This window comes from Delphinapterus leucas, chromosome 8 (genome assembly GCF_059928025.1).
Source record: "Delphinapterus leucas isolate spDelLeu-1000000601 "Yukka" chromosome 8, BTC_Dleu_Yukka2, whole genome shotgun sequence".
NCBI classification, from domain to species: Eukaryota; Metazoa; Chordata; class Mammalia; order Artiodactyla; family Monodontidae; genus Delphinapterus; species Delphinapterus leucas.
In genome coordinates, this window is record NC_143136.1 from 93,111,776 (window position 1) to 93,125,510 (window position 13,735).

The window sequence follows — 13,735 nt, forward strand, 5'->3', positions numbered from 1 at the left end:
TATTATGGAGAGTAAGTTAAATGAGATGCTATATGCCAAGTACTTGAAGCACGCAACACAATGCCTAGCAGATATTCAATAAAATGTAGTCACTAGTATTCATTATCATCATATTCTGAAAAAGAATATAGATGACATGGTAGCTAGATATCTGTCTCAGGACTCCTATTGCTTTTCCACACGACAGCTGGTGTGGCCTTGTGTGAGTTACTTCAACTTCTCTGTTCCTCGTTTTCTTAATCCATAAAATGGGGAAAATACCAGGTACCACAGACGTCACTGTGAGGAATATAATTCGTATCAGTGTAAGCAGATAGGGTAGGCGGTACCCGGAGAAAGAGAACCAGGAATGGCTTGCTTGACATAAAAGAACCAATTTTGGCCTAAGCCATTTTGTGATCTAAGCCTGGCCACAATGCTTGCCCTTGAACAGGTCTCAGCAATTAATGATCTTAAGGGAGGGAATGCAGAAACAAGGGAGGAGCAGTAAGAAACAATAGTGCAGCCTTGGGGCAGGGTCCTGGTTCCTCAAGTGATATACATAATAATATATCTTTGAGTTCTGCGGGAACTAAGGCTCCCATCCAGGTGGAGGATGGAATGATGATGTTGACCTTTGCCCCAATTCTATGCTGAATTCTCCTCTGCTCAAGCCCCTTCATGAATATGTATGTACCCTTAGCTTAAAACTTCCTCACTTTAGCTGTCCAGGGTGACACTGCTTTGGGAAAGATCCCTGGTGTTCTCCTTACTTGCTACAAGTAATAATAAATCCTTCCTTCTCCCAGTCTTTGGCTTGGTTGTGTCTGTTGGGTCGACACCCACCAAGAGGCAAACCCAGTTTTCAGGTAACATCGGCAGTGAAATGTGAAAGGAAGAGAAGTTTTGAGTGGGGTGAGGAAGAGGAAGGCTTACACAGCTGCTTCCGCCCTCAGTTCTCAGTGATGCTGGCATATAAATAGGCAGTAGAACAAAGTCCAGAAATAGATCCAAATACATTATGGGACATTATGATCGTCTCTCCAATCAGTGGAGGAAAATGGAGCATGCAATAAATGGAGTTGAGACCACTGGACTGCCATCTGGAAAAGCTGGCTCTAGCCCTCCATCCCCTTTGATGAGGAGGGAGTGAACTGCGCAGATGGGAAACAGAGGTGGGACAGTTTGCTCTCCATGCTTTCATAAATTTTTGAAGTTGGACCTATTCTAAAGTATTGCCTACTTAAAAAAGTTAAAGGGCAGGGCTTCCCTGGTGGTGCAGTGGTTGAGAGTCCGCCTGCCGATGCAGGGGATACGGGTTCGTGCCCCTGTCCGGGAAGATCCCACATGCCATGGAGCGGCTGCGCCCGTGAGCCATGGCCGCTGAGCCTGCGCGTCCGGAGCCTGTGCTCCGCAACGGGAGAGGCCACAGCAGTGAGAGGCCCGCGTACCGCAAAAAAAAAAAAAGTTAAAGGGCAAGAAAAGATAGACAAATAAATAGTTCTCCCAAATGATGAAAGATGGATTGTCCAGGAGAAGAGCCCGGAATCCCATAGATGGGACCAGTTTCTTACGGAAGTGAGCACGCTGTCCTTACAATAGGCTGAGCAACACAGGGACAGTCAGGGCTGGCTGTGCAAAACCTAGAAAAGGGCTCTAGGGCTCTTGGGGTCCCTGCCTGTCATTGGCCATAGGGTCACAACTTCAATGCAAGTTCAAGCACTATCCGGGAAGGGGTACAGCGTGTGTGCCGGTTTTCCCAGAAGTGCAGCGAAGTTTGCCAGATTGGCAGAAATCAGAACCACAGAAGGTATAGGACTGAACAAGTAAATTTGACAGGAGGTACAGACACAGGGCCTGCGGGTACCACTGAAGCCTGTCAGACCCAAAGAAAGGGAGGAGTAACAGGGAGAGGGAGTCCAGGGGGATCTCAGAGACAGAAGCACTGAGCAGTCACCAAGAGGGGCAGGGGAAGGAGACCAAGGGACCTTTCCCCAAGCTCACCCACTACTAGGCCTGGTCTTAGATGAGTCAGGCCTTCCAAAGAAGCTGGAGGCTGCACGTACTTGACCCCAGAAAATCCTCTCAGGCCTCACTTTCCTCAGCAGTAATTTAAGTTCAAGTGCCCAACTGGTAAAAGTTTACACCTCCCAGATCTGAGAGACCCCCGGCGCCCTTCACTCCCACAGAAGTGAATTCCCACGGACCTCTCCCAGGGGAACTGCTGGTTCCAGTGCCCTCCTGCACAAAGCAGGGGGCCTTGTCCAACTGTCCCAGGCTTTGATTTGTACCTCCCACTGGTACTTCCTAAGAGGGCTCACTGCATGTGGCAGAATGGTCCCTCAGTGGGTTCCAGGTAACAAGCAAGAAAAAAAGGAGTGCAAAATCAATGCAGCCCATAAATTCTCATTCCCTTGACTCTCCCTGCAGCTACAAGGACCAGAGTCTAATTCAACTGATGTGGAAGGCACTGCTGAGGAATTGTTTCATTAACATTTTTCCTGGTTATAAAAGAACTCTATTTCTTGCCCTTCTGGGTCTTACCCTGGAGATTAGACACAATGACAGCAGCCTTACTTATAAAAATATCCAAAAATATAGGATGAAATATAAGAAAAAGAATTCAAACACCAATTATCCTACCACCAGGGTAACACTGTTCTATTGGTATATGTGTTTCTGATCTTTTTATAAAAGCCTGGTTGATATAATTTGGAGGATATGATATACTAAATGAATAGCATTAATATACTATTAATACATGTAAATATATTAATAATATCAGTAACATATTAATATATAACATAAATATTATATATTGATATTAATATATCATTAATATATTATATAAGGATATATTAATATATTATTAATCATATATTAATGTATGCAAATAAATTATTTGACCGTGGACTCAAATTCCTTATAATGTTTAGTGGTTACATAATATCCCATTCAAGAGATATGATGAAATTTATTTACTCAATCCCACAATGTTGGACTTCTTTTTGGTAGTCAGTTTTTACTAATATAAATAATGTTTAATAGATAATGTTTTACCTAAAGATGGACCCACATACCAGATCAATCCTCTAGGAAAAAACTCCCCAATCTTAAGATTACTAGGTCAAAGGATATGTAGATTTTTAAGGCAATACAAAGTGCCAAACTGTCTGCAAGAAAAATTATATCCATTTACACACCCCAGCCAACCGTAGATTTTAACTTTTACTCTCTATATCAAACTCCAAAACCACTTCCTAGCTGAACTGTTGCCTCCAGGACTAGAAAGAGGGTGGTGTCCCATCAGCGTGATGCCTGTGAGATTCATCAGTCTGTAAGGAGAGACAGATCTGAAACCAACCAGGGAGGAGGAATGCAGTGGGCATGTGCTTTTTGATTCCCAGCCTCCAGTAACCCTGTTTCCGCTAATAGCTGCCTAGGGATCCACCTGAGGGCTTTTTTCTTGACAGCAAATATGTGGTGTCTTTTCCAACTGGATATCCACATGAAAAAGAATGAAGTGGAATCCATTCCTCACTCCAAACACACAAAAAATAACTCAAAATGGATCATAGACCTACATGTAAGAGCTACACTAGAAAAACTCTTTGAAGAAAAGATAGTAAATCTTCATGACCTTGGGTTAGGCAAAGCCTTCTTAAGTATGACACCAAAAGCATAGGGGACAGAAAGAAAAATAGGTAAATGGGACTTCATCAAAATTAAAAGTTTTTGTGTTTCAAAGGACACCACCAAGAAAGTGAAAAAGCAATCCACACAATGGAGAATATATCTGCAAATTATATATTATCTGATAAGGGACTTGTATCTAGAGTACACAAAGAATTCTTACAACTCAGTAATAAAAAGACCAAAAAAAACCCACTTTAAAATGAGCAAGGGTGTGAATAGTCATTTTTTCCAAAGAACATATACAAATGGCCAATACACACATGAAAAGATATTTGTATATCAGGAAAAAGTGAGAGAGAGGCATGGACATTCATATACTACCAAACGTAAAATAGATAGCTAGTGGGAAGCAGCCACATAGCACAGGGAGATCAGCTCGATGCTTTGTGACCGCCTGGAGGGGTGGGATAGGGAGGGTGGGAGGGAGACGCAAGAGCGAAGAGATATGGGAACTTATGTATATGTATAACTGATTCACTTTGTTATGAAGCAGAAACTAACACACCATTTTGAAGCAATTATACTCCAATAAAGATGTGAAAAAAGAAAAAAAGGGGGCAGGATGACGATGATCAAAAGAGGGATGATAACAAGTGGTGGTGAGGATGTGGAGGAACTGGAACACTAGCACATTGCTGCTGAGAATGTAAATGTTGCAGCCACTTTGGAAAATAGTCTGGCATTTACCATACGACCTAGCAATTCCATTCCTAGGTATACAGCCAAGAGAAATGAAAACATAGGTCCAAAACTTCCACATGAATATTTATAGCAGCTTTATCACAATAGCTAAACAATGGAAACAACTCAAACGTCCATCTCCTGCTGAATAAACAAAATGTGGCACACTCATACAATGGATTACAATTTGTCAATAAAAAGAAATAAAGCACTGATTCACGCTACAACATGGATGACCTTGAAAACATATGCTAAGTGAAAGAAGCCAGTTACAAAAGGCCACATAGTATGTGATTTCATTTCTATCAAATGTCCAGAATAGGCAAATGAGTAGAGACAGAAAACAGATTAGTAATTGCCTAGTGCTAGTAGGAGGAGAAGAGTGAGGGGGAGTGATTGCTAGTGTGTATGGGGTTTCCCTGGGGTGATAAAAGTGTTCTAAACATAGATTATGGTGAGAGTTGCATAACTTTATGAATATACTAAATACAATTGAATTGTACACTTTAAATAAGTAAATGGTATGTGAATTATATCTTTTTCTTTTTGAATTTTTGAATTTTATTTTTTTATACAGCAGGTTCTTATTAGTTACCTATTTTATACATATTAGTGTATAAACGTCAATCCCAATCTCCCAATTCATCCCACAACCACGACCCCCCACCCCGGCATTATCCCCCCTTGGTGTCCATATGCTTGTTCTCTACATCCGTGTCTCCATTTCTGCCCTGCAAACCGGTTCATCTGTACCATTTTTCTAGGTTCCACAGATATGCATTAATATATAATATTTGTTTTTCTCTTTCTGACTTACTTCACTCTGTATGACAGTCTCTAGATCCATCCACGTCTCTACAAATAACCCAATTTCGTTCCTTTTTATGGCTGAGTAATATTCCATTGTATATATGTACCACATCTTCTTTATCCATTCGTCGGTTGATGGGCATTTAGGTCGCTTCCATGACTGGGTTATCGTAAATAGTGCTGCAATGAACATTGTGGTGCATGTGTCTTTTTGAATTATGGTTTTATCTGGGTATATACCCAGTAGTAGGATTGCTGAGTCATATGGTAATTCTATTTTTAGTTTTTTAAGGAAGCTCCATACTGTTCTGCATAGTGGCTGTATCAATTTATATTCCCACCAACAGTGCAAGAGGGTTCCCTATTCTCCAAACCCTCTCCAGCATTTGTTGTTTGTAGATTGTTGGATTATCCCCATTCTAACTGGTATGAGGAGATACCTCATTGTAGTTTTGATTTGCGTTTCTCTAATAATTAGTGATCTTGACCAGTTTTTCATGTGCTTCTTGGCCATCTGTATGTCTGCTTTGGAGAAATGTCTATTTAGGTCCTCTGTCCCTTTTTGGATTGACTTGTTAGTTTTTTTTAATATTGAGCTGCATGAGCTGTTTATATATTTTGGAGATTAATCCTTTCTCTGTTGATTCATTAGCAAATATTTTCTCCCATTCTGAGGGTTGTCCTTTTGTCTTGTTTGTAGCTTCCTTTGCTTTGCAAAAGCGCTTCACTTTCATTAGGTCCCATTTGTTTATTTTTATTTCCATTACTCAAGGAGGTGAAACAAAAAAGATCTTGCTGTAATTTATGTCAAAGAGTGTTCCTCCTATGTTTTCCTATAAGAGTTTTATAGTGTCCGGTCTTACATTTAGGTCTCTAATCCGATTCATTTTGAGTTTATTTTTGCGTATGGTGTTAGGGAGTGTTCTAATTTCATTCTTTTACATGTAGCTATCCAGTTTTCACAGCACCACTTATTGAAGAGACTGTCTTTTCTCCATTGTATATCCTTGCCTCCTTTGTCATAGATTAGTTGACCATAGGTGTGTGGGTTTATCTCTGGGCTTTCTATCCTGTTCCATTCATCTATATTTCTGTTCTTGTGCCAGTACCATATTGTTTTGATTACTATAGCTTTGTAGTACAGTCTGAAGTCAGGGAGTCTGATTCCTCCAGCTTCGTTTTTTTCCCTCAAGACCTCTTTGGGTGTTCAGAGTCTTTTGTGTCTCCATACAAATTTTAAGATTACTTTTCTACTTCATTGGTAATTTGACAGGGATTGCATTGAATCTGTAGATTGCTTTGGGGAGTATAGTCATTTTCACAATATTGATTCTTCCAATCCAAGAACATGGTATATCTCTCCATGTGTTTGTGTCATCTTTGATTTCTTTCATTAGTATCTTATAGTTTTCTGAGTACAGGTCTTTTACCGCCTTAGGTAGGTTTATTCCTAGGTATTTTATTATTTTTGTTGCAGTGGTGCATGGGATTGTTTCCTTAATTTCTCTTTCTGATCTTTCATTTTTAGTGTATAGGAATGCAAGAGATTTCTGTGCATTAATTTTGTATCCTGCAACTTTACCAAATTCATTGATTAGCTCTAGTAGTTTTCTGGTGATATCTTTAGGATTTTCTATGTATAGTGTCATGTCATCTGCAAACAGTGACGGTTTTACTTCTCCTTTTCCAATTTGTACTCCTTTTCTTTCTTTTTCTTCTCTGATTGCCATCGCTAGGATTTCCAAAACTGTGTTGAATAAGGGTGGCAAGAGTGGACATCCTTGTCTTGTTCCTGATCTTAGAGAAAGTGGTTTCAGTTTTTCACCATTGAGAATGACGTTTGCTGTGGGTTTGTCATATATGGCCTTTATACGTTGAGGTAGGTTCCCTCTATGCCCACTTTCTGGAGAGTTTTCATCATAAATTGGTGTTGAATTTTGTCAAAAGCCTTTTCAGCATCTACTGAGATGATCTTATGGTTTTTATTCTTCAGTTTGTTATTATGGTGAATCACATTGATTGATTTGTGTATACTGAAGAATCCTTGCATCCCTGGGATAAATCCCACTTGAGTATGGTGTACCATCCTTTTAGTGTGTTGTTGGATTCTGTTTGCTAGTATTTGGTTGAGGATTTTTGCATCTATATTCATCAGTGATATTGGTATGTCATTTTCTTTTTTTTGTAGTATCTTTGTCTGGCTTTGGTATGAGGGTGATGGTGACCTCACAAAATGAGTTTGGGAGTGTTCCTTCCTCTGCAATTTTTTCGAAGAGTTTGAGTAGGATGGGTGTTAGGTCTTCTCTAAATGTTTGATAGAATTCATCTGTGAAGCCATCTGGTCCTGGACTTTTGTTTGTTGGAAGAATTTTAATCACCGTATCAATTTCATTACTTGTGATTGGTCTGTTCATATTTTCTATTTCTTCCTGGTTCAGTTTTGGAAGGGTATACCTTTCTAAGAAGTTGTCCATTTCTTCCAGGTTGTCCATTTTATTGGCATAGAGTTGCTTATAGTAGTCTCTTAGGTTGTTTTGTATTTCAGCAGTGTTCACAGTAACTTCTCCTTTTTCATTTCTAATTTTATTGATATGAGTCCTCTCCCTCTTTTCTTGATAAGTCTAGCTAAAGGTTTATCAATTTTGTTTATCTTCTCAAAGAACCAGCTTTTAGTTTTATTGATCTTTGCTATTGTTTTCTTTGTTTCTATTTCATTCATTTCTGCTCTGATCTTTATGATTTCTTTCCTTCTACTAACTTTGGGTTTTGTTTGTTCTTTTTCTAGTTCCTTTAGGTGTAAGGTTAGATTGTTTATTTGAGATTTTTCTTGTTTCTTGAGGTAGGCTTATATTGCTATAAACGTCCCTCTTAGAACTGCTTTTGCTGCATCCCATAGGTTTTGGATTGTCGTGTTTTCATTGTAATTTGTCTCTAGGTATTTTTTGATGTCCTCTTTGATTTCCTCAGTGATCTCTTGGTTATTTAGTAATGTATTGTTTAGCCTCCAAGTGTTTGTGTTTTTTACATTTTTTCCCCTGTAACTGATTTCTAATCTCATAGCATCATGGTCAGAAAAGATGCTTGATACGATTTCAAATTTCTTAAATTTACTGAGGCTTGATTTGTGACCCAAGATGTGATCTATCCTGGAGAATGTTCCATGTGCACTTGAGAAGAAAGTGTAATCTGCTGTTTTTGGATGGAATGTTCTATAAATATCAATTAAATCTATCTGGTCTATTGTGTCATTTAAAGCTTCTGTTTCCTTATTATTTTCTGTCTGGATGTTCTGTCCATTGGTGTAAGTGAGGTGTTAAAGTCCACCAGTATTACTGTGTTACTGTTGATTTCCTCTTTTATAGCTGTTAGCATTTGCCTTATGTATTGAGGTGCTCCTATGTTGGGTGCATATATATATATATATATATATATATATATATATATATATATAATTGTTATATCTTCTTCTTGGATTGATTGCTTGATCATTATGTAGTGTCCTTCCTTGTCTCTTGTAACATCCTTTATTTTAAAGTCTGTTTGATCTGATATGAGTATTGCTACTCCAGCTTTCTTTTGATTTCCATTTGCATGGAATATCTTTTTCCATCCCCTCACTTTCAGTCTGTATGTGTTCCTAGGTCTGAAGTGGGTCTCTTGTAGACAGCATATACATATGGGTCTTGTTTTTGTATCCATTCAGCGAGCCTCTGTATTTTGGTTGGAGCATCTAATCCATTCATGTTCAAGGTAATTATCGATATGTATGTTCGTATTACCATTTTCTTAATTGTTATGTTTTTGTTTTTGTCGGTCCTTTTCTTCTCTTGGGTTTCCCACTTAGAGAAGTTCCTTTAACATTTGTTGTAGAGCTGGTTTGGTGGTGCTGAATTCTCTTAGCTTTTGATTGTCTGTGAAGCTTTTGATTTCTCCATCAAATCTGAATGAGATACTGCCGGGTAGAGTAAACTTGGTTGTAGATTCTTCCTTTTCATCACTTTAAATATGCCATGCCACTCTCTTCTGGCTTGTAGAGTTCCTGCTGAGAAATCAGCTGTTAACCTTATGGGAGTTCCCCTGTATGTTATTTGTCATTTTTCCCTTGTTTCTTTCAATAATTTTTGTCTTTAATTTTTGTCAGTTTGATTACTATGTGTCTTGGCGTGTTTCTCCTTGGGTTTATCATGTCTGGGACTCTCTGCATTTCCTGGACTTGGTTGTCTCTTTCCTTTCCCATGTTAGGGAAGTTTTTGACTATAATCTCTTCAAATATTTTCTCAGGACCTTTCTCTCTCTCTTCTCCTTCTGCGACCCCTATAATGAGAATGTTGTTGTGTTTAATGTTGTGCCAGAGGTCTCTTAGCCTGTCTTCATTTCTTTTCATTCTTTTTTCTTTATTCTGTTCTGCAGCAGTGAATTCCACCATTCTTTCAGGTAACTTATCCGTTCTTCTGCCTCAGTTATTCTGCTATTGATTCCTTCTAGTCTAGTTTTCATTTCAGTTATTGTATTGTTCTTCTCTGTTTGTTTGTTCTTTAATTCTTCTAGGTGTTTGTTCTTTAATTCTTCTACATCTTTGTTAAACATTTCTAGCATCTTCTAGATCTTTGCCTCCATTCTTTTTTCTGAGGTACTGGATCATCTTCACTATCATTATTCTGAATGCTTCTTCTGGAAGGTTGTCTATCTCCACTTCATTTAGTTGTTTTCTGGGGTTTTATCTTTTTCCTTCATCTGGTACAAAGTCCTCTGCCTTTTCATTTTGTCTATCTTTCTGTGAATGTGGCTTTCCTTCCACAGGCTGCAGAACTGTAGTACTTCTTGCTTCTGCTGTCTGCGCTCTGGTGGATGAGGCTATCAAAGAGGCTTGTGCAAGCTTCCTGATGGGAGGGACAGGTGGTGGGTAGAGCTGGTTGTTGCTCTGGTGGGCAGACCTAAATAAAACTTTAATCCGCTTGTCTGCTGATGGGTGGGGCTAGGTCCCCTCCCTGTTGGTTGTTTGGCCTGAGGCGACCCAGCACTGGAGCCTACCCGGCTCTTTGGTTGGGCTAATGGCAGACTCTGGGAGGGCTCACGCCAAGGAGTAGTTCCCAGAACTTCTGCTGCCAGTGTCCTTGTCCTCACAGTGACACACAGCCACCCCCTGCCTCTGCAGGAGACCCTCCCACACTAGCAGGTAGGTCTGGTTCAGTCTCCTATGGGGTCACTGCTCCTTCTCCTGGGTCCCGATGTGCACACTACTTTGTGTGTGCCCTCCAAGAGTGGAGTCTCTGTTTCCCCCAGTCCTGTCAAAATCCTGCAATCAAATCCCCTAGCCTTCAAAGTCTGATTCTCTAGGAATTCCTCCTCCCATTGCCGGACCCCCAGGTTGGGAAGCCTGATGTGGGAATCAGAACCTTCACTCCAGTGGGTGGACTTCTGTGGTATAAGTGTTCTCCAGTTTGTGAGTCACCCACCTAGTGGTTATGGGATTTGATTTTATTGTGATTGCACCCCTCCTACCATCTCATTGCATCTTCTCCTTTGTCTTTGGATGTGGGATACCTTTTTTGGTGAGTTCCAGTGTCTTCCTGTTGATGATTGTTCAGCAGTTAGTTGTGATTCCGGTGCTCCTGCAAGAGGGAGTGAGCACACGTCCTTCTACTCCGCCCTGAATTATATCTTAATAAAGCCATTAAAAAACTGTTGTATGCCGTTGGAAGAGATACCATTAGTGATGCTGGGCAGGAAAGAAGACCCTACCACATTTTCTCATTTCACTCACCCCCTACACCCTAAGAACTATGATAACTGCGGCTGGGCTACATGTTTCAGGAGCCTAATCTGAGCCCACTTCTTCCCCTCCTGGCTTCTCCCTTGCAGCTATGAACTATTCCCAAGCCTTCCATACTTTCTCTGCCACACAGAAGCTGAAGAAGACATTGCATACTGACCTTCAAAAACACACTGTCAAAACTCACAGATGACACACTGAAACCACCCTACCTTCTATAGGCTTTGTTTCTAGGAATGTATCCTCTGTGAAGGCTTGAGCTGTTGACCCTGCAAAGTCCCCACCCTAGTACTTAGGCTGAGCTAGGGTGCAGCACTTCTCGATTACAGAGATGGCATATCCCACCTCCCCACACCACCCCCAATGATACCCACCCTGAAGACACATCTGAGAAACGCCTAGAGCAATGCTTCTCAATCTACAATGTGCCTACAAATCACTGGGGATCTGAAGTCTCATTTCTACAGAGCTTTCTGCTGTGTTCAATACATCCAGGGCTCTTGTCTTGGCTTACTAATATTCCAAGGAAGAGGCTACTTGAGCCAATATTGCACTCATTAAGATCTTTCTCCCTTTAAGCCACTCTCCTTAGTACAGTGGTGTGAAAATCAGAATCAGCATCACCTGGAAACTTGTTAGAAAAGCAAAATTTCAGGCTCCAGCCAGAGCTACTGAATCAGGAACAATGAAGTCATTTGAACAAGTCCTGCAGGTGATTCTGGTAGTCACTAGAGTTTGAGACCCACTGTCTTAGAACAACAGAAGATGTCTAAATGTGGACGCCTGCACACGCGCGCACGCACACACACACACACACACACACACGCCGTGTATGCACCATCCAGCCCCTACCCCTCCTCCCCTAGCCTTGTTTCAATGCCTCTCATGTGTCTTTTTTTCTTTTTGCCTCTAATGTGTCGTGAAGCCTTCGTAATTGCTATTCTTTTCACCTTGTGAGCAAAGAGGAACTTTTTTTAGTATGAAGAAAGTTCTACTTTCTTGGTGGGCAGAACACATAACCTTCAGTAGGTTTTGTTCAGCTCTCCCTTGAATGCTGGAGGGGTCCTCCTTATTCTGTAACTTAAGAAAGAAGGCATCCATTGCCCTGAAAAGGGCTTTTGTGGGGGCTTCCCTGGTGGCGCAATGGTTGAGAGTCCGCCTGCCGATGCAGGGGACACGGGTTCGTGCCCCGGTCAGGGAGGATCCCACATGCCGCGAAGCGGCTGGGCCCGTGAGCCATGGCCGCTGAGTCTGCGCGTCTGGAGCCTGTGCTCCGCAACGGGAGAGGCCACAACAGTGGGAGGCCCGCGTACCGCAAAAAAAAAAAAAAAAAGGGCTTTTGTGGAACTGGTTTCAACATCCTTCCCGTGTAGGCCACGGGGAGCCAACACCGTCCCCGGCAGAAGACAGGGGTTAGGGCGCCTCAGGGAAGAGAGAAAGCTGAGCGCTGCCCGCTTCCTCTTCTTCTGAGTCAACACGTTTTAGAAGTTCTCCTCTGTTCTGCATTGGGGTGAAGTCAGCCAGCAGGAAAGGGAGCCAGGCGGAGGGAAACCAATGCCATGTGGGGTGGGAGCCTGAACTGGTGACCTGGCCTCAGTACACGCACAGGCCTAAAGGGTCACAGGAAAAGATAGCTTTGGCCTGAGCCAGTCACAAGGGCACAGAGGCTGTGTTTTGGGACTGAGGGCCGAGCACACCCAAGTCTTGCTTCATCGTGTTAGCCAGAAAGTCTCCTCCATGGCTATTTCCCCAGAACCTAGCCCAGTGCTGGTACGAGGGAGAAATGCAATAACTACTCCTGTGAACGGCCTGCCAGCAAACTCACCCAGAATAATCAGCCAGCCCTTGTTAATTGTGACAAGTTTACAAACTTCTCTAAACCTCAATTTTCCTCAGCTGACCAGGAAACTGAAGCCCCCAAAAGTTGAGTGACTTTTCCATGTCACATGGCCAACCAGGGGCAGAACCAGCCTAGAACCTAGACCTTCAGACCCCCAGAGCCTTCACCACCCCCTCCATGTGTCACACCCCAGGTGAAGTCCCCATGGCCAGTACTCACTGCTTTTCTATCAGATTCAAGATATAGCTGGGGAAATAGTTCAGGGCCTGAATTTTTTTTAATTAATATTATAGTTTGGTGAGGAGGAAGAGGGCCTCTGAGAAAAGTAAGTCATTTCAAACCCAAAGCTATTTTTAATCGCCTTGGGTCTTCGTAACCTCCAGCACCAAGCACTGTGAATATTGCTGATAGAATGGCACTGCATTGAGCTGGAGATAGCAGACCTAGTCTATGATCCAGTTCTCTGAACTCTACTCAAACACGAAGAGCTATAAAACTGGAAAACGTGATTGGGCCTGATTTCTTGTAAGCACTGCCTAACCAGTGAGAAGGGGCGCAGTGACAATCCGCATGGCTGGGTTTTGTTTTTTGGGTTTTACACTAGAAGAAAGACTTGCTATTTCATACAAGGTCAAACATTCATAAGAAGAAGAATAGAAAACCTCTCTTAAAGAAAAAGAAAAAAGAAAACCCCTTGAATAAGTATAAATATTGAATAGATGCTATACAGGTGCCTGGAAATAAAATGATTTTCTAAAATTACCAGAATGCATTATTTACTGTACATGTCACTGAGGTAGAAGAATAGCATATTAGGAAAAGCAGAGGGTTAAAGGATTTTTTATGAGATTCGCAAGCAGTTCAGATGCAGTACCTCTGAGCAAAGGCTTCAGGTCTCCTCTCCGAGGGTTATGTGGGCAGCCTCTAGGTCTCCGCATGTTGTCACCCCAGTTGCA